The 22,443-nt window shown below is 37.8% G+C and overlaps 1 protein-coding gene across 1 annotated transcript in view; it reads left to right on the top strand.

Moving 5' to 3' along the window:
- Positions 1-1,864: 1,864 nt before the first annotated feature.
- The window catches only part of CDK17 (cyclin-dependent kinase 17), a 96,863-nt gene continuing 76,284 nt past the window's right edge, over positions 1,865-22,443 (top strand). Inside the window, exon 1 of the mRNA XM_012664044.1 lies at positions 1,865-2,451. The gene's annotated coding sequence lies outside the window, so the exon portion shown is untranslated. The remainder of the gene's footprint in view (positions 2,452-22,443) is intronic.

The following is a 22,443-nucleotide window of genomic DNA, read 5'->3' on the forward strand; positions in this document are numbered from 1 at the left end:
CTATTTTGTAGACTCCCTTTTTGGTGATTTTAAATATTTTGTAAGGGACAAAAAAGCATACAATTATTTCTTAAATAAGGCAAGTATGTTAAAATCCTTGCATATAAACAGGCCTTGTATAAACATCAATTTTTCTTTCTCTCTAACTTAAAAAGAACGCTGAAAATAATGTTACTTCTTGCTACATTATAAAGTTCTTTTTGACTTCAAGAAATCTAAAAAGCATCATTAACAGTGCTTTTTAAAAAGCACACTTGTTCTAAAGAGAAGCTTGTTTTATACATTTGCATTTTTGTATGGTAAACAGGTGTTAAATATGTGTAGAGCATAATTGTTGCTAATTTACAGGTCCTGGTAATTTTTGAGGCAAGGAGAAGTCTGACTGACATGTACGAAGGTCGGCTATTTCAGGAGATACATTCAGTTTTGCCCAACAAAACAAGAGAAAGGGCCGGGCGTGGTGGCTCACACCTGTAATCCTAGCACTCTGGGAGGCCAAGGCGGGCGGATTGTTTGAGCTCAGGAGTTCGAGACCAGCCTGAGCAAGAGCGAGACCCTGTCTCTACTAAAAATAGAAAGAAATTAATCGGACAACTAAAAATATATAGAAAAAATTAGCCGGGCATGGTGGCACATGCCTGTAGTCCCAGCTACTCGGGAGGCTGAGGCAGAAGGATTGCTCGAGCCCAGGAGATTGAGGTTGCTGTGAGCTAGGCTGATGCCACAGCACTCTAGCCCGGGCAACACAGTGAGACTCTGTCTCAAAAAAAAAAAAAAAAAAAGAGAAAGAAATCAGCAGGCAGATTTTTAAGGGAAAGGATTCATCCAGGAATTCAAGGAGACAATTGTCAGAAGTCCTTAGCACATTAGGTGATTTGAAATTGCATTAAAATGTATTGTCTACTTCCGGGTGTTAAAATGGAAAAAAAATAGTTACACGTCATTTCACAGGCCTTTTATGTGGTTAATTTTTTTTTTTTCTTGTTTAGGCTGTCTACATCCGGTCCCTATTCTCTTCTTTCTCATTATCTCCCTCTAGAGGTTTGTTTTTACTTTATGCTTTTATCCTTATTAGTGGCAAAAAGTGGGTCAGTATTACTTTAGTTTGTCTTCACTTTCACTCTGTCGTTCATTCCCGAACTAGCTTTTAGCCTCTGGGAAAGTAAAAACATTTACAGAAATTGGGCCAACCTCTCGTGACCCACCTCCCCCAAGAAAACAAAACCTAACTAACTGCATCCGTAGTTAGCAGTCTTTTCTGTTTTCACGGCACCTTGCGTTTCCGTTCTCATAACGTTCAGATTTTTATTATAATTGTTTGTTGATTATCTCTCATCAGGCTAGACTCTCAGTCCTTAAAGGACCCAGCATCTTGCCCAGAATATTAACATTAACATTAATATATAATAATATATAAAAAAATCGTACTGTAGCCTAAATGAATAAATGCTGCGTGCGTGAATGACTGCGGCACTGGTACCCACCCCCCACAACAATGCAGAAAAGTTGCAGCAATCAACATGTTTCAGTGTGGGTCCTTTGACACCAACTCTCTAGAGAAGCCAGTGGAGAACTGTAGCATGAACACCTTAAACAATAATTACTTGGATGATTTAAGCAAGAGATTTGATTTTGTTCGGGGGTGGGAGAAAGATGAAGGGGCTGGGTTATTTGGCTAATTCCTTCCCCCATCGCTGTGCACTGGCACTGCCCCTTCTTCTCGCTCCCGCCGTTCCAGAAGCGACGCGAGGGAGGCCCAGGACCCCACAGCGGGGCGGGGGTTTCCCCGGGATACCCGCCCCAGCCTGGCCCGCAGGCCCCGCCCCCGGCCCGCAGGCCCCGCCCTCAGCCGCCGCCGGCAGGGGTCGCGCTGCCCCGGAGAGCTGCTCAGGCGGGGGTGGGGGAAGCTCCCGCGGCCGGTTGCCTTTCTCCGCCGCCGCTGGTTGGATCGTTTCAATAAAAGTCTTTTTTTCTCTCTCACTCTCCTCCGGGGAACAGGCGGAGGCGTCAGTCCGCAGCCGCCGAGTGAGAACGCGACGCACACGCAGGGAGCGAAAGCGGCCGCCCGCAGTCTCCTCCGCTCCCCACGGTCCGGTCCCGGAGCCGGCGAGAAGAAGGAGCCAGCGCGCGCCGGCGCCTGCCTGCCTGCCTCGCTCCCGCCCCGGCTTCTCCGAGGGGATTAGTGGGCCGTCCGCGCGGCTCGGCGGCCCGGGAGCCATGTTGACCAGGGGGCTTGGCAACGCGTGAGGCACCCGCGGCCCCTCCCGGAGGCTCCGGACCCGCGGCGAGAGCCGGAAGGCGGCGGCGGAGGCCTGGGCTCGGAGACGCCTCGGCTCTGCCGGCTGCTGGGACCCGGACCTGCATCCGGCCGCCGCGGGCGTCGGCGGAGCCTCCTTCCCTCCGCCTCGCCTCGCCTCGCCTCGCCCCGGGACGCGGTCCCCGCACTTGCTGGTGAGTTGGCGGCCGGCTACCGCGCGGCGCTTTCCCCTGCTGCCCTGCAGCCCCGGGCCGAGAGAGGTCGGGAGGGTGCGTGGGACGGAGGCCGGAGCGGAGGGCTGCTGGGGGCGCGGGAGGCTCTGGCCCCTCTGGGAAGTTGAGAGCGGAGGCGCGGCGGGCTCGCGTATGCCTGTCAGCCCTTGGGTCCAGCGCGGACCCCGGGTCGCCCAGGCATTTCCGGGGGTGGGTGGGGTGTGAGTGTCTGCCGCGCTCCTTCCCGGGAGGCGCCTGCAGCCGCCGCGCCGCCTCCGGTGCTTGCTGCCGCTTTGGTCTCCAGGGGAGGCCGGTCTCCTCGCGGGGCGGAGGAGGGGAAGAGGCACCAAGTCTCCCGAGACACAAAGGTCCCCTCGGCGAGGGTGGAGCTGGAGGCGCGGGCGGCGCAGCCTAGGAGGGGAAGGAAGGGCGCGGGTCCGCGGGAGGTGGGCGAGGGGGCGGCGGCCGCGGCTCTTCCAGCTCCGTTGGAGACTCCGCGGCTGTGCGCGGGTGGGGATCGCGGGGAGGAGGAGGAGCCCTCGCGTGGGGAGCGGGCCGAGACAAAGATCAAGGCAGCCTCCTGCTGGCGGGTCACACTCCGGAGTGTTGGTCAAGAGCGGAGGTGGAGGGAATGTGGGAAACCCAAAGAACCGATGGGAAAGGGAAAATGGGGGGTGAGGGTGCCAAGTGGTGTCTCCGTCGCAGTTGGCTTTTCTCGGCGTTTTTGTGCCCGATGTTATTGCTCCCCATCTCAGCTGGATAGCTCCAGATTCCCTCCCTGCCATCACCCCCATACTGCCACATTGCCTCTCCTGTGGTTTCCCCCACACTCTCCCCCTCCTTTTCACCCACTCCTTTTCGGGTAAGCGGTATTTTGCCTTCAGTTTGGGGAACGTTTGCTAATGACAGGATGCCTGAGCTTGTTCTGACCCTGAACTGCCTTGAACTCCTCTCTCTTCCTCCCACCCTTTCCTTTCTGGGATCTATAATGTCACATGGCCATTAACAATTAGCTTTTCTTCTGCAAAAATGGCAAAAGCATTTAGCTGAAATCTGTGGCGCTACTCCTTTATATTAATATGTCCACCAAAGACATGTCGTTGGTCGTGTTTTATCACCTCACAGCCAAATTAATATCAGGTCATAACAGGTCACTTTCTGGATACAGAAGTGACAAATTTTGTTTTGAGTCTTGGCCGTTCCTAGGGTCAGCAAAGTGTATTCCTGACTGACAGCCAGACCTTCTTTCACTTATCAGGAAATGCTTGACTTAAAGACAGTTCTTTCCTCAAACTATGCTGTTTCTTTTTTTTGAGTGTTTGTTGCAGGATTTCTCTTAAAGTCGTTTGTGTAAGAAGATCAAAGTAACAGATGAGTTACTGTGTTTTAGGCTTACTTCGTTAACTATTGGACAGAAGAAAATGAATGTGATTTTGAGACCTTTGATGCTTTGAGTAGACCAAAGACTCTAAGGTAGAAATAAGAGTAAATTTTAAGAAAAAAAAATTCTAGTGGTAATAGCATTGGTTTGGTTTTGTTCTTTTATGAGCCTGAGGAGTTGGCTTATTTATTAAACGTTGGGATGTTGCTTTGTTGATGAAGTCATTTTGGTCTTTGTAATTCTAACATCTGCATACTTCCATAAACAATGGGTTGAAACAAAAGAAAAAATGTGACTATATTTAAGGAATATTCTTTATGTATTTTTTATGTTATTAGAGAGAATATTGGAATATAAAGAATGTTATCTTTTTATTTGGCAAACCATCTCCTAAGCCAGAAGTACTAACAATTTGAATGCTGGGCTTAAAAAAAAGAAAAAAAGAATTGCTGTCTTTGAATTTAAGCGTCTGTAAAATTACTATGCAAATATAAGTAGTTATTATTGATTATTTTTACAATTAAAATAAAAACATTATGCACATACGAATGGAAAAAAATAAAAGGAAAGCCTTTTTAAGGACATGACTGTTGATATCTTTCTGCTTGCTGCCATTGCAGCATTGACACTATAAAAATTGTGAAAGAGATTTCAATTTAGTGACAGTCTCTGAACTTTGGGACCTATCCCTACCCTATCCCACCATTTAAAACATTTTAGAGACCTAAAGTGAAATTAATAGGATTATTAATAATTGATATTTTATATAATATTTATTGAAAGACCATATTGAGCATACATTGATTTTTCTTGCATATTTATTAGTATCTAATTAGATAATCAAAATTTAAGTGTTACTTGGAGGAAATCTACCAAAATGTTACCAAGGTTTCTGGATGGTGGGATTTATTGGTGATCAAAAAAATTCATTTTGGTATTTTACAAATTTTCACATTACTTTTACAATCAGAAGAAAAAGTAAATGTGGAATAAAGTCTTGTTAATATCTTAATTTGCCTGTTACTGTACTAAAAATATAAAGCTTCTATAAAATGTGAAATTCTCATGCTTAGATTCAGGCCTAACAAAGTCACTTTCAGTGTTAGATATTTGAAATAGTGCAGCTGTCATATGTAACTCTGATTAGCAGAAGAAAAAAAGAAATAAAGATACATAGTAAATAAAGGTGAAATTGGAGGAATCGATCTAGAACAAGGTCACCAGAATACAAAGCTACCATGCTAATACGTTTAATATAAGGACATGAATGTTGATATCTTGCTGCTTGCTGCCATTACAGCGTTGACACTATAAAAATTGTGAAAGAGATTTCAATTTAGTGACAGTCTCTGAACTTTGGGACCTATCCCTACCCTATCCCACCATTTAAAACATTTAATCTAGTGTTCTAATAATCAGTCATTGAGTTTACAAAAATAGAAAATTAAAATTTTATTTGTTTTGTAACACAGAATAACTGTTGACTAAGCAGATTTTAATGTTTATGTTTGTTGATATGTTTAGTTTTCAGACACTGGTTCAGTCCTACAGTTATGATAGAAAGAGATGGCAAATAAAATCATTTTCTTTGCTCGGTCAAGGCTTGTTTTTTCCCTTATTTTCAGCAATATTTTCCTTCTTTCCCTTCATTGGTGAATTTGTACTAAATGAAAAACAATGCACCTATTTTACTGTGAAAAATGGAAGCTACAATGGCAACTGAGGTTGCTATTTCAAAGTGGAGATGATGATGGCCCGTAATATTAAAGAAGCTACATGAACACAAAATTGTTGCCCTATTTTCTTTGTTGTTGTCTAATAATGCTGAATATTTATAAGGTATTACATTTTGAATCTTTATTGCTGTTCCCTAGTCTTTTTTTTTTTTTTGAGACAGAGTCTTGCTTTGTTGCCTGGGCTAGAGTGAGTGCCGTGGCGTCAGCCTGGCTCACAGCAACCTCAAACTCCTGGGCTCAAGCAATCCTTCTGCCTCAGCCTCCCAAGTAGCTGGGACCACAGGCATGCGCCACCATGCCCGGCTAATTTTTTCTATATATATATTTTTAGTTGTCCAGATAATTTCTTTCTATTTTTTAGTAGAGACAGATTGTCGCTCTGGCTCAGGCTGGTCTCGAACTCTTGACCTTGAGCGATCCACCTGCCTTGGCCTCCCAGAGTGCTAGGATTACAGGTGTGAGCCACCGCGCCTGGCCTGTTCCCTAGTCTTTATATAATAAAATTATAGTGTCATATCCAGGCATTCTATTATATAGTTTATATATTTCCAGGATGGATAATTACTTAATGAATTTATTGCTGTATTGTTAAAAAATATGTTAAATCCAGCATACAAAAATATTCTCTAGGGTATTTGATCTATTTTAAAAATTGTCTCTCCTTTCATATGTGGAAAGGAAGAACAGTTTTGGGTTCTCTTGAATAAGTAATTTTTGCTTAAACTGTTAAATAGGAAATATTATTTAATGTGTATTTTATTGGTAATTTGCATTTTACGTGCTGAAGATAAACAATATGATTATGGTATTTAAAAATGTGCTTTATATAGCAATTGTAAAGTGAAAAACTGGCTATAATAGGAAACCTGGTATAGCTCAGTAGCATTCAACATACTGAGTAATTGGCGATTTCTTTGAACTGATGGGGAGAAGACCAATTAGACTGGCTTTTAAGAATTCTTACTGTCATTATTGGATCCTTTGTCATTTTATTTCCAATATAGTTAGTTGGGTTACTTTTGATATCTGCAAAATATTGACGTGGAAAAGAGGGATTGCCAAGGGCCAGAAAAATCTATTGAATACACCTGCGTGTAGTTTACCATTCCTAGCCTGTTTTCCTCTCCCTGTTGGCCAACATAGAAAATCAATAGACATCTACCAGAAAATCTGATAAATAATGTTACTGTATTCTGCAGTAACTTATGATACTGAATACTATTAATATATTTGAGGAGGTAGATTACACATCTATGGTATATTGGGATGAGGTAAAAATTATCTTGCTATCCAAAGTTTTTTAAAAATATTTTTTGATGTTACCTGTCTTAGTTTACTCAGGCTGCCCTAACAAAATACCATACACTGGGTGGCTTAAAATACAGACATATATTTTCTCACAGTTCCGGAGGCTGGAAGTCTGAGATCTGGATACTGGCTGCCTTGTCAGCTGCCTCCTGCCCCTGTGCTCTCAAGGCCTTTCCTCCTTGCCTGCAGGTGGAGGGGGGAGAGAGAAGAGGAGAGAGAGCTCTCTTTTTCTCTTCCACTTCTTACAGGGGCACAAATCCCATTATGAGGGTTCTACTCTCAGGACCTAATCTGTATCTAATTAATTCCCCAAAATCCACCTCAAGTAAGTATCACACTGGGAGGTTGGAGCTTCAACATATGAACTTTGGGCACATACATTTAGCCATAGCAGAAACTGTGTGAAAGAAGTTACCTTCTCTGCTAGGCATTATGCTAAGTGTTATTTTGTTAAATCTTCATGATAAGCCCATCATATAGGTATTATTCCCGTTTTCATATGATGAAACAAAGACCTGAGGTTAAGTAATTGTTTCCAGGATCCTACTGCTATGGTGACATTCCAGTTTAAGCATTCAAATCACTATTCCTCCTTTTATGGGGATGAGATGTTAAAAAGTCAATGTTAGTGTCTGTGCTCTTTAAACAGAGGTAAAATTAGAAAAGCTCATCAAAATTAGATTACAATCAAGGTGCTAAAAACATATTGAAAATATTTGTAGATTTTTTAGTCATGGATTTATCAGAGTTCTTTGTACATAAAATGAAATGAATATGGGTGCTGAAAAGCAAAAAAATTATACTTGGCATTGCAATACAAATACTATCTACCTTTTTAAAAAACTTATATGTTTACTTATTTTACTTATTTTGATTTTACATGTGTTAAAATGAGGTTTCATTATCCGAGCGTATGCCATCAAAGGGAAGATAGCCCAGATGCATGATGCTATGTAGGTTGTGTCAGTATTGGGTGAAAATTTTGTCTTAAGGTAGATGAATTTTTTATACACACACACACACACACACACACAGACACACACACACATCTGTTGGTTTTGGTGTTGGAATTTCTTTAATTAAGGAATAAATTTTGAACTTACATTTTTATTAATATGTGGCTATATACCAGTGAAAAATGGAAGTATCAGACCAGATTGTACATTTTTCATAATAAATTTTCATATTGAAAACTAACCCTTATGATAGAAAAATTGCAAATTAGTATTGTTAATATATATTTTATCTCTTGGTCACATCTGAAGAACAGAAAGTGTTATTAACTTGACCTGAAAAGTGGTCCATTAAAGTGAAAAACAGTGAAAGAAAATTTGCTTTCTTTTGTTGCCGTAAAGGTTACTTAAAAAAAAAAAAAAAGATTTTGTCTCCCTTTTAATGGCATATTCTTGCTTCTTTTCATACACTTGTTAGTATAGATACTTTTAACAATACTCTAAATTTTGTGTGCATGTTTGTAAACAATGGGAAAAGGACCCAAAGATAACTTTTCTTTCACTGTATTCTAGATTAGTTACTTACTTTGGCCTTTTCAAGTTATAAATTTAATTCTACTATTATAATTGACGTGATTAATATTTGTTACTAGTATGTGTTAATGTTCAATATAAACAAAGGTTAATAAAAATTGATAGTAAAAAAATGATCAACTATATTGAAGCTCTTATTACTCCAAATTTAGAGGCATTCTCCTTTAAATCAGTTAATATGTATTTTTAGTATTTTAAAATAAACTTCTTTGAAGTATAACAATTCCAGATTTTAATATTTTATATTATTGACTTACACTGCTATTTCTGGTGAGAAAAGAAGCTTTTCATTGATTCTGAAGTAAATTTGGATTTTTAAACAGGCTTTAGCCCTTTGTATCTGTCCTATCAAATTAGTTTTAAGAAGTAATCTTTATTTATGGCTCAGTTTGACTTAATAAATTTGATTTGTCAATTCAGGTGTGCAATGAGTAAGTGTTTTGAAAGCATTTGTTACATCCTCAACAACATTGTATTAGTCATTGTGTGTGTTGCAAAAACATAATGTGGCAGTATTGTAACATGTGAAATAACAGCAATATTGGTCTCCTGGATGTTCTGTCCACAGCCCTTTTCTTGTGTTCTGTGTGTTCCCTGGGCAGTCTCATCTGTATTTTCGGCTTTGTTCTCATCACCTATATGCCGATGATCTCTACTTCTTTATTTCTCATCCAGACCTCTTTTTCTGAGTTCCATTCCAGCTACCTCCCAGATGATGCCTTAGTGCCTCCTTACCTAAACTGAACTTATTATCCCCTACCTCCATTCCCAGTCACAGTGAATAGCACCACCGTCAGCCTAGTCACTTAAGCCAAAAACTTTGGCACCTTCTTATGCTTTTCCGTTGTGTTCCTTTCCCCCAGCACAGTCAGTCACACTAAAACCCGTTAATTTTAATTCCTAAATATCTTTTAGATTTATTTTTTGTGTTACTTTCTTATGTAAGAGTTTCTTATCTGAATAACTACTTCCAGTTTTTCCCCATTTTAATCTATTATTCTTTATGTATGTGTCTTATCTTTTTATTGCATTTTCCTTCTTTCTATCCATCCATCCATCTACCCATGTCTGAAGTGCCTGCCTACCCTGTAGTCGGCACTATGGTAGGTGCTAGGGTACCAAGGTGAGGACGCTGGTGTGTTGATATTACAATGCTATGACACTTACTCAGAGAGAAAGTCTCAGTTTTGACTTGAGCTCAAATGTCACTTCCTCCGAAGTCGTCTTTATTCCATTCCGACAGAGTTGTGGTGGTTCTGCTATATGGCATTTATGTCTACTGTAGTACTTAATACATTATATTGTAATTAATTATTTACAAATCTCTCCCCCTTTTGGCTAGCTACCATGTTTATTTTCATTTCTGTCTTTCTCCCATATTATGTATTGTTTGACTGAATGAAGTGATAGAATTAGGAGAATGACGCGATGGAAATTAGGGTCAGAAGTAGTCATGGCCTAGAAACAGTCAAGAATAAGTTTTGATATAGTAGGAAATAAAAAGCCATCAAAGGTTTTGAATATTGGAGCTACATGATATTGATGGTAGTTGTGTGAGTAATATAGAAGCAGTTTGTAGGCCAACTTGGAGGGGCAATAATTTGGCATTATTTAGACTTTTTAATTACACATGTGTTGTACTAACTTGTTAGTGAAAATGGAGAGAAGGGATGTAGCCTTCAAAGAGTGTTGTTTTTTTAGACAAATTGGGAATAGAAAATTACAATATATCTAAAGAAAATACTTGTTTCTAAAAGTCTAAAAATATTGGTCAATATCAAGAGTAAAATTTGGTTTATCTGAAAAAAATTTCATCCCTGAGGAAATTTAGCTCAAGGTGTGCACTAGACTGAAATGTGCTTACTGAGTAAGTACAGAGTTGTACTCAGATGTCAATTCATGCTACTCTGATAGTTTATGTGTATAGTTGACAAGAAACTTCATTTTTCAATAGAATTAATGTAATTAAATAAACACTTTTATGGTCTACTTTTTAAAGACTTTTTAAGAATTGAGTTTTCAATTATACCTCTGCTATAGTGTGTTATAAGTAACAAATTTATTTTAGAAATCATTTTGGTATTATGGTTTGCTGCCATTTTGTTTCAAATGTGACACTTAAAATAAATTTTCACAGTTTGTGAGATCCAGTGCTTTTTCAAATTCCTCAACTTACATGATCTTAAAACATTACAGTTTTTTATATTGATTAAACTTTTGTGATCATGATTTATTTATTTACATTTGTTATTTCAGAAACAGTGGAGTCAGCATTATGTTTTACAATAATTTTTGCTCCTAAGTTTTTGAGCATGGATTTTTGTCAGTCCCTCCCTCGCCCAGATATTATTTAAATTTTCATTTTCTTCTGATCCCTTTTCTTCCCAAGAAGCTATAGAATCATTGAAACATTTATTTTAGGTACATTTTTGGGAGAAAAATCTGCAACTCAAGTTTCCATTACATAAAACTTAGAATTGGTTATATGTTTTCATTTTTTTCCTGTAAAGACTACTTCAATAGTAACTGATAACCATGTGATCATGAGCTAGTTACTTACATTTTTAAGGGTCAGTTTCTTCTAAATTGGGAAATAAATAACAGAACCTACTTGATACAGTTATGGGAATTAAACGAAATAATGACCATAAAGCACTTTGCAAAGTATCTTGCACATAGTAAACACTAACAATTATCAGTTATTATGGTTATTACTCTTTATGTAATGAAAAGAAAGAATGGTAATAAAACTGTTTAACTGATCCATCCATCAACTTCAGATTGATGAATGTCTAAATCAGTGATTCACAAGGACAATTGCATTAAAATCATCTCTTTGGCTTTTTAAGCTATGCATACCTCCTGGGATTTTCTAAAATGCCTCTCCACTCCCACCCAATTTGAGAATCACTGTGCTAGTGAGTTAATGTTACTGATGAGTATGTGTTGCATCCTTCATGTATGTTGGAGGGGGTTGTAAACAGACCAGTGGACCAAATAATCTGTGATATCCATTGTTGTTTCTTATCTATTGACCATTAGGAATAAAGAGGTCATAATCTTCCTGTAAGCATATTGATAAACTTTTCCTTAGAGTTAACCACATTTTTCTTTCAACCATTTGCTCTTTTCTGTTCGTCTTTAGGCCTGTGCTTTACCACTTGTTTGACATCTTAACAGTCTAGACGCTATTTGCTTTCCTTATTAATTACTCATGTGTGTGACTGTTAGGTTTTTCTGAAATTAAAATAGAATAACTGGTCATAAAACTTGCCCATCCAAAGAAGAATCTGACTTTGCACTTTGTTCGTTGTCATAAAATCTGCATGGATGCTTACTATTTATTATCTTATGTTATTGTTTATTATCATATGTTTTTCTTCTAGGTGAATGGCCTTAACTTGAACTTCAAAAGCACTATTGATTCGGAAGGAAAAAAAAAAAACTAAAGGCATATGTGTGTAATCTCTAGCTCTGTCCCAAAACAAGTGATTTGGAATCTCTGGATTTGGGTTTTTAATGTTCCAGGCAATTCTTGGTGGGTCCTGGAGTTCTAGAAACATTGGTCTGGGATTTAGCACCGTATTAAGGGAAGGAACCACTCATATGTGAATTAAGTTTAAAGTAAAGACAAAGTGATTAAAACTTCCCGTCATTCCATCTTATTTTTTTCCTCCCTTTTTATTCTACTTTGGGCCGTCTAGTTTTACCAGGTGTGGAGAATTTTCTTAAGTTTATATATAATTCTCTGTTCTAATTATTTAATTTATTCCTCTAGTAGATGTTTTTGTGTTACTGTTTAGCTCGTTTCTTACCAGTGTTACTGTTTTCTATCTGTATAGTCTCAATTATTATGTTCTTGCAAATTATTTTTAAAATCTAAGAATATATATTAATATAAAAAAGAGACAATCTAAATTCCCTAGCGTACTTCATATATTCCCTTTGTATTTTTTTTTATATAAAGTTTTGTGTTTTCATTTAAGATCCTTTATTTCTTTTCTTTTTTTTTTTTTTTTTTTGAGATGGGGTCTTGTCCAGGCTGGTCTCAAACTCCTGGGTCAAGTGATCCACTCACTTCAGACTCCTGGGTAACTGGGACTATAGGTACGCGTCACCGTGTCCAACTCCAAGATCCTTTTTATAACGTAACTTAATTTTCTTTAAGGTACCAAATAATTTGTATGGCTATCATTTTTAGTGTTTGCATCAGTCCATCAAAAGAGATTTAACCATTTTACAGTGTTTGATAACTACTGCTTTTCATTTTTCACTATTTTAAATTGTGCTGTGACAAACTGGAACCTGTGACACCCCTTTCTACCCCTTCCTCTCATTTTACATTTCTTTAGGGTACGTAGATATCCAGAAGTGGATTTCCCAAAGTCTGTGAACCTTTTTCTGGTATTGGGTGTTGTACCAATACCACTAGTAATGTGCCACATCTATTTTTAGTGACATTGTATTTAAAATATTTGCTTTTGATAATTGGTTTATAGAAAGATGAAATTACTTGTATTTGAATTTCTTTGATTGCTGGGATGTTGTTTTCCCCCCTTCCCCACTATATTTCTCCCCTAAATTGCTACAGAGAAAACTGTTACCATTCCCTGAATACTGACATCTTATTTTTTTTTATTATCGTTTTGTGATACTTTCTTTGTTTTATATTGAATTGTTATATATAATTTTTAAAAAGATATCTGAGATAATTTGTTTTGGTGATCTATTTTTATACTTGTTCCAGCTTATTTTAATTAGCAGTGCATTGTAATATATCTATTATATGTGGTATGGCAAAACACTTTTTTTCCTAAAAATTTTGATATTCTTATATGTGTATTTTTATTCTACTTTTATAAATGGCAGGTTAAAAAATACAGAGCTAAGGGTGACACTAAAGAAAGTTTATGGGAGGAAAATTGCAATTGGCCCTTTCATCTTCCTAGATTTTTCTTCAAAACTGATCTCCCTATTGTCAAACTTGAACCCTAGCCATGTCAGCATATCTGTTAGAGTGGCATCAGGAATTGGAATAGACATCCTCTTGTCTATTGTCCAGATCATACCAGGTTTTACTGAGAGAATCTCAATAAAAGATTAGGTAGTTTATGATAGATTTTATCAGTTTATTCGTGGTCCCACCAAAGGTGAACTTATGGTTATCATGAAGAGAAGGAGGAAGTGACATTTAGCTGAGGATGTTGGGTAGATTTCTCAGAGGAGGTGATGCTAAAGATAATTTGTTTTACAAATTAGAGAAGAGAGAATGGAAACACTTCCTCAGATAAAAGAACATGTAAAATGGGGGTATGAGAAAATATTTTACATTCCTTTAAAAATATTCTTATTCTCTTGCAGCCTAATGAGTATTTCCATGTAGTAGAAACAAGGAAATAAAGGTTGCTTGTGGAGGAAGTGGCAGGAGATGAGATCGAAGAGGGAGATATTGCACTAAAGAGTTTGGATTTTATTCATCTATAGAATTGAGCTGTTAATATTAAACATTTTTTTAGGCAGAGTATTATTTTTCTACAGTGAAGCCATCGGGAAAATTTTGTGAACAGTTACAAACGAGGTACTTCCGAAAGTTGGATGGACAGCGTTTTGTGTTCGGAAGTAGTCTCAGAGTATTTCTTCTTCATGTGAAAAATGGTAAAAAGAGCTACCTGTTCCTTTTTTTTTTTTTTCTTAGTTTGTTTTACCTCAGAGATACCAAAATTGTTTTACTGTCTCTTAGGAACACTTGGAAATGTGTGTTTAATTGGCAAACTCTTCCATTTTCATCTTCCAATAAGGAAATGTTTCTGTATGTTAGAAATTGGTCTTACCATTTTGTTGGGGAAATAAGAGATATAAATGGTAGATTTACAAAATGAAGAAATGGTAGATCCTTTTATTTAATTATAAATATCAGCATACCTTATAATCAAGAATACAAATATTAATTGTTCTTTTACAGATGATTTTGCAGTTCTTTAGACTTTAACTACCTGCTAACTTACCTGCTAACGTAGGTGATTGTATGGCACTATCCATTTAATTGTAATTCAGTTAAATTATATAGAGCTTCTGAGAGTAGGCTAATTTTAGCAACTGTAGTACATTTCAGCACTTTAAATTCAGTGAGTTTGACTTGCAATACCTCTGTTTTACTAAACCTATAAAGACTTTTTTGGTACGTAAGCTACCTTGTCTCATAGTATGTATTTACTCCTCACAAATGAACTTTTTTCCCCCTTTCTTAGTATTTGAACCTTCAAATCATTCCACTTTTGTAAGCATTTTCAATTCATTTTATAACTTTAATTTTTTCGAATAGATAAAACTCAAAAGCATATAGAGAAATATGTACAGATAAGTCTTGTTTCCTCCTTTACTTGTTCCTTCCTGTTTTCTTCCCACATTTTTTATAGGTAAACATTTCTTTTAGTATCCTGTTTATCCCTCCAGTGTTTCTTTTTGCAATTACAAACAACTGTGTATTTTATTCTGGAGATCTTTTAATATAAAGATCTTTATTTTTAATAGTTTTATAATATTTCATTATGTGGATGTACCACAGTTTAGTTACTTGGTCCTTTGTAGATACTTGAGTTGTTTCCTGTGTTTTGCTATTACAAGGCCAAATGAACAACAATTTACATATAACATTTTGTACTTATACATGCAGATGTGTAGTTTATTCTGAGAATGAGAATCTTTAGGTCTTATATTTTCTTGCTCTGTCAGCTGAGAGAGCCTAGAAGCAGTGATACCCCAGTACCAATGAGTACACCTAGTGCCCAGATTTTGGTTTCTAATACCATTCTCCAATAAAAGGAACCAGACCTTCTTGGCGAAATGGCTGATTCTAGGACTGGGGCAGGAAATAAAAATACAAGATGAACCTGGAGTGTCTTGCAGTGCTGGAAAGTAAGGAACTACTCAGAAACGATGGATGGGCTATGTCAAAGGGACACAGCCAACTGAAAAAGTTCTTATGGCCAATATGGAATAATTTGAGAAACAAAATAAAGAAGTATTGGATTATAACCCAAAGTATAAAATTACATCTATGAATTCATGCTGATTGATAAATGATTCACTAAATGGGGAAGAATAAACAAATCTGTGCAGAGAAAGTAGATATATACATAGCCCTCAAGGAAGTATCACATAACCCCCACTCACTAATTGTGAGCTACACAGAGTGACTTCCTTCCAAAGAGTACATACAGCATGGAAAATTGAGAAAAGGGTAACTTAACGAGGGGAAACCTGACAAAAACTCTCTTAAGTCATATGATCACAGTTAACATCAACAGTCATAAATTACGTTGATAGTATAATGTGATGAGAATGGCACTTCACCTTATGGTCGTCCTCCCAAAAATCTTTAACCCCTGTCTAATCATGAGAAAAACATCAGCCAAATCCCAATTAAGAAACGTTGTGTAAAATACCTCAAAACTGTCAGGGTCATCAAAAACAGGGAAGTCAGAAAAACTGTCACAGCCAAGAAGAGCCTAAGAAGACATGACCAAGGCCAGGCGCGGTGGCTCACGCCTGTAATCCTAGCACTCTGGGAGGCTGAAGGGGGCGGATTGTTTGAGCTCAGGAGTTCGAAACCAGCCTGAGCAAGGGCAAGACCCTGTCTCTACTAAAAATAGAAAGAAATTAATTGGACAGCTAAAAATATATAGAAAAAATTAGCCGGGCATGGTGGTGCATGCCTGTAGTCCCAGCTACTTGGGAGGCTGAGGCAGGAGGATCACTTGAGCCCAGGAGTTTGAGGTTGCTGTGAGCTAGGTTGACGCCATGGCACTCTAGCCAGGGCAATAGAGCCAGACTCTGTCTCAAAAAAAAAAAAAAAAAAAAAGAAGACATGACCATTATAATGTAATGTGGTAAACTGAGATCTTGGAACAGAAATAGGACAATTAGGTATAAACTAAGGAAATCTAACTAAATGGACTTTAGTTAATAATAATGTATCAGTATTCGTTCCTTATTTGCGACAAATGTACTCTAATAGCAGAAATGGGTTATGTGGTCTAGGGGAAATCTGTAATTTTTCTGTAAATCTAAAACTATTCTAAAATAAAATTTTATTTTAAAAATAAATGCCTTTGTAATTCTGTTAGATATTGACAAATTGTCATTTCATACTACTCAATGTACAAGAGGCCTATTTTCCCATAGCCTCACCAGCTTAATGTGTTGTTAAAATTTTGGAATTTTGCTGGTTTGATAGGATGAGAGCTGCTTTACTCAAGCTATTGTATTTCTCTCATTATCATCAATGTTGGGTATTTTTCATATATTTAAGAGATATTTTACTTGTTTGTCTCTTCAGTGAACTCTCATGTACTTTATTTTCTTGTGAGGTCATTGGTCTTTTTCTTTTTGGTTTTAGGAGTTCTCTGCATGGAGATTAGCCCTTTATTGTGGTAATGTGGATTGTAAATACATGTTTTTTAGATTATGATTTTTTTATGCAAAACTTTTCACTTTTATATGGTTATGTAATTTTTTTCTTTTATGTTTCTGGGTTGTTTTTTGTTTTTTTTTTTTTGAGACATAGTCTCACTCTGTCTTCTGGGTTAGAGTGCCATGGCATCAGCCTAGCTCACGGCAACCTCAAACTCCTGGGCTAAAGCGATCCTCCTGCCTCAGCCTCCCAGGTAGCTGGGACTACAGGCGTTCACCACCACACCCGGCCAATTTTTTTCTATTTTTGGTAGAGACAGGGTCTCACTCTTGCTTAGGCTGGTCTCTTTCTGGATTTTGAAGTATACTTAGAAAAGTCTTCACTCTAAAGCTATAAGGAAATTTACTCATATTTTCTTCCAGTACTTGTGGTTTCCATTTTCACATTGAGATTTTAAAATTTGAATCCTTTAATTCCTTCCAATCTTGAGACATTTTAAGTGCTTAACCTTGTCTTTCAAATTACTCCTGCATTAGCATGCCTGTGGCCCTGTAGGTGCCTTAAATGATCTGTAGTAAAAAGAAATGCTTATACATTTACTCTTGATGAATAAGAAGTCTCAACTTTCTGGAATACTAAGTATTTCATTGTTTTGTAATTCTGAATCACAGTTTATAAATGATTTTACAGTAATGAAAACTCTTAAAGTTTCTTTTCACTGTTAAATTGTATATTTCACGGTACTTTTCCACTGATTATCAGTATTATGTATTATTCATATATTAATTCAATTTTTTCCCCATCTTGTTTCTCATGGGATTCCCGCTTAGCTTATTAAACCTGTGATCTATTTTCCATCTTTTTTACAACTCCTCACTGGTTTTATGGCTCTCTGAGATTACTAAACTCTTTATTTGGTATTCTTTAGAAATTTAATTAATGGGCCGATTAGCTATTTTAACTCATTAAGAAACTGGGTCAGTAATGTCAGCCGATGCTGCCTAATGTAGAGTGATGATTTATCATAACCTTTTTATAAAGTATTCGTGTTTCTCCACATTGCTTGTGAGGAAACTGGTATCACTGAACTGAATTTTTAACAGACATTTGGGAAGCTCTCTCGTATTGTGGAATGTTGGCTTCTAGAAAATACTATCAGAAATTATCTGTTGAGTTAATTGCATATAGAGGTCAAAGATAGTATCACCTTTACATCTGCAGGGGGTGGTAGGTTGTGTCAGGTTAGTCTTGTCTGTGTTCTTGGTTCTTGGTGAACTCAACGACCGAAGGATGAACAGACGCACCAAAGTAAGACAAGCATGAGGTGACGTCTATTGAGGGGGAGCAAGATGGGATTATAGAGCAAGAGCAAGACAGGTTTACAAAGTGAGATACATATACCATGGATGACGACCGGCCCCCTTGTCGCAGCAGAAAAAGAAAGCTTGGTCATGGTCTGGTCTTGTTTTATGGTATCCAGGTGGGGACCTCCCCCTGGTTTAGATGCCACCGTGGAACTTTGGTTGGACAGTTGGGAGCTGTATGACCTGAGTCTTACTGCACAGGTGGGTTTTAGGTCACGTTCCAGACTTTATGGTACTTAGGCTGCTTGGCCTATGGGCTAGAGAGTCCTCTCCATTCTTTTGCAGCTGGCGTGCCAAGTTCTGATTGGCAGATTTGTAGGGTATTCCCTCCTCCCCCAGGCATGGAGATAATTAGGGTGGGGCAATTACACCAAGGCAAAGAGCCCACTTTCGTCCCTGGGAGACCCGGAATCCCTCACTACCTAACGTTTGTGGTGAAAAGAAGAGCAAACAGGAAAGGACAGGTGGGGTATTTATTGAGGGTTTGGGGTCTGGTTTAAGGTAAATATTTCAATGGGAGGCTTGATTAGAATTAGGTAAGGATCATGATATGATAGTTTAGGGTTGACAGACATAGCAAGGCAAGGATTCTGAGGTGAGATTTTTCAGAGACTTGGAAAGTGAAGAATCATTTGCTACTATTTATTGAAAAACTGAATAATCTGATGTGGGTTTATATGAGTTTTTTGGGAAGTTCCTGAAATGAACAATGAAGTTATTTGCAACTCTTATCTGCCTGGGCAGGAGTTTCCTGGAATAGTAAAGTCATGTTGTTGAAGACAACTGTATAGTGATAATTAATATAGATTGTAAACTTGGTGAAGACAGTTTCAGTTTTCAGTGCCCATTCAAAACCACAATAAACGTGAATATGTATTTATAAAAAGTCTAGTTCATGGGCCCATCTACATAGAAAATACATTCTCTTGGTGAATGGTTTGACTTTGAATTTTTCCCCTGAGGAATGAGGCCTAACTTTAACAACTAAGGTGTCTGACATACCAGACAGGCAGTTGGATATATGAGTCTGCAGCTCAGTAAAGAGGTCAGGATCAGAGATGGAAATTTGGGAGTTATTGTACAGATGCTGTTGGAAGCTGTGCGCCCTGAATAAACTTGCCTAAGGAGGAAACAGAAGAAAAATGCTTGGGCCTTAAGAGTTCTAGTACATATGGCCACACTGGTGTGTGCATGTGTGGCCAGGGATGGAGTGATGGAGTGCAATAAACCTGCAAAGGAATGGCCAGAAAGATTGGAAGAAAACTAGGATATCGTTAGAGAGAAGCCAAGGAAAGTGTTTTTAGGATGATGAGGGAGTGATCAAACTCCTGTAATTATAGGGAAGGAGAGGTGAGGATATTGGTGTATGTCAGTTGAGGAAATTTCTACCTGAAGCCTTCTTTCTTTAACTCCATGTTGTGTGTGCACGTGTAGGTACGTGTGTACACAGGCACTCGGTGGTGGTGGGTTGGGGGAAGAGTTGTCATGTAATTGTGGATAGTAGAGATGGTTTGAAGTAGATTTTGGGCAGAGCAGGAAATCAGGCTCAGCAGAGAAGCATAGTAGGATTTTTTACTGGTGTCGAGGCCCGTTTAGGTTTGCTGATCAAGACTGGTTGTGTGCCTGTTTTGCAGTGCTGAGATGAACTGTTGCTGATATGGAGAAAGCCTTAGTTAGGTAGAGCATGATTGGGATGGATAAGCATATATTTGTGCATTGGAGTAGACACAAGTATATGTATCTTCTTCCTGCTTTCTGCTTTTGGAGTGATTGTAGCTCTGAGTTGCTTTGCTGTGGCTGCTTCATTTGTTTCTGATGGCTGTCTTTTCATGTCCTTCTCCCTTGCCCTTAAGATTACTGCTTGATTGGTATTCAGCCCATCTGCATTTATTTTAACTTCTGGGGGGAAGTAAATTAATTAGTTCCTCCTTATCCCTGGTTTCCACGGGGCCTTGAGATCTCTGCTGTTGCTTCTTCGGAAGAAGGGATATTTGAAGAGAATTACAGAGGAAGAATAGAGTTTGCCTGGAGGTCAGAGAGTGGGATGAAGAGGAGGGGCTGGTCATGCTTATGCTAAACAGAGGCTTGGGAAAACACTTTGAGGGAATAGAAGCTACCAATAATTTCCTTGAGGCTATAAAGCACTCCCTGGGATGTGTCTCTGGAGATGGGGCTGAAAAGTATCCTTATATGCTCAGGTGGAAAAAAACCTGTTGGCCCAAGATAAATTTTCACTTAACAGTTTTTTTGGTATGTGTACAAGATATAGGCTGTTGACAGAGCTATTCAGTCTGTCATGACTTCCTTCACATAAGAATTGCCTGGTGGGAAATTCTGTTTGCAGATTAGTTATTTGAAATTGAGAATATTTTCATAGAAATAATTTTACAAACTTTGATCCCACATTACCCCATAAAGTTAGTTAATCTCTCATTTTGGCTGTGATTGTGGAAAGAGGATCGATCGGTAGTGTGTAGCCTGCAATTTTATATACAGTACATATATTTTATGTTTACAATTTGAAAGTATACAGTGGAGGAAATAACATCTGTTGAACGCTTAATATGTGCTAGGCACAATATATATGTTCAAATTTAAATCTCACATCCTTTTGAGGTAGTTGTTAATTCCTTTCTCCAAAGAGGAAGCTAAGCATGGCTTTCTCAGTGTTACACTTCCCGCTCTCCCCAGTGACGATACAAAGGAATCCAGGATTTGAACCTAGGTTAGGCTTACCCTAAAACTTATTCTCAGTTTCTTTTACACAAAGTGAACTTCCTGTATGCTGTAAAACCTTCATCACTAGGGCCAAAGTTGTATGTACTGTAATTAACATTTCACCATAGGTGTTAATTAAATGTAGGAATATGTTAGCTCTCAGTTTTTGAGGATCAAGATTGAACAGATAGTAAGCAATAATGAAGCAAAGAGAGAATCAGGCCTCATATAGTCAATCTTCAGTTAACTAGAATCCATTTAATTTCACTTAATGGGAAATTCAGAGATAGCCAGAACAATATCCTATTTGTCAGAATTCTGGTTAATTCAGCTGTTACCCCTTTTAAATGATTTTCTATATCCTCATAGGAAATCTTTCTTTGAACATATTTTAAAGGCTGTCATTTGTCGTGCATATGCATATTTTACCTTCTTTTTTCTTCATTTTGTGTTAATCTAATGATAGTACTTTATTTTCTATGCTGAGGTTTCCTAAATAAGTGGAATTAGAAGGACAGGAAATCCTACAAATAATAGTGAAAACCTTTGGAAAAAAACAAAGTTGTGGCTATGGAGTTTAGTCAGATACAAATTTTCTTTTTACTATTTAGGTTGAAATCTTATAACCTAGCCTCTACCTTAGATCTTGTAAAGAAAGTAGAGTAGACTTGTTAATTGGCTCATTGTTATGTGTCCCCCCCTCCCCCTTAGGATTAGTATGTGAGCAATTTCTGATTTTCCATTTAACACGTAGTGTGGTAGAGGATTAGGGTGATCCCCCCCTCCAAAATCACAAAAAAGCTTTTCTGAAGGTGGTAGTAGTTTTATAGTTTTGAGGTCAGCACATTCAGCCCTAGGAAGATTCTTTTTGGAGATATTTTCAATATCTTCAAAATTAACTGACCATATAAAGAGGGTGATTTTTTTTTTTTTTTTTTCTTCCTTAAACAGCCCTTTCCTTCTCCAAAGAAAAACTACAAGAAGGTTGAAGAGTGCTGGCATTTTTAATATGTTGCCAAGTCTTCACTGTTGTCAAGGAAGGAAAGTTGGCCACTATCCAGTAGAATTTGTCTTATGAAGACTTTAATAAAGCGTTAGTTTTTTAAAAATGTAATAAACTATTGTGTCATAAATTGCAAAATGACAAAATAGCAGTTGTGCAGTTCATATGTCTCTTGGAGAGAAAGGCTAGAAAGTTGCCTACATATGCTTTCTCTCTTGTTCTTTCTTTTTTTTTTTTGTTTTCTTTCCTTTTTTTAAACATGATGAGCAAATTCATATTTACCTTGTGCCTGGTATACTAACAGCATTCTCAATGAAACCTACATGAATATTTAGAAACTAGGAGATTTTGTGAGACTTGTACTTTAAAAACATATTAAAGACAATACTATATAAAAGACAATACATATAAAAGACAATAATATACTATGGTTGTAATTGAAAAAATCTGATATAGAATTAAATTATTTTTGAAAGGAATTGAAGTTTCATTTTTATAGTAGCT

This window comes from Propithecus coquereli, unplaced genomic scaffold, assembly GCF_000956105.1.
Source record: "Propithecus coquereli isolate 6110/MARCELLA unplaced genomic scaffold, Pcoq_1.0 Scaffold85, whole genome shotgun sequence".
NCBI lineage: Eukaryota > Metazoa > Chordata > Mammalia > Primates > Indriidae > Propithecus > Propithecus coquereli.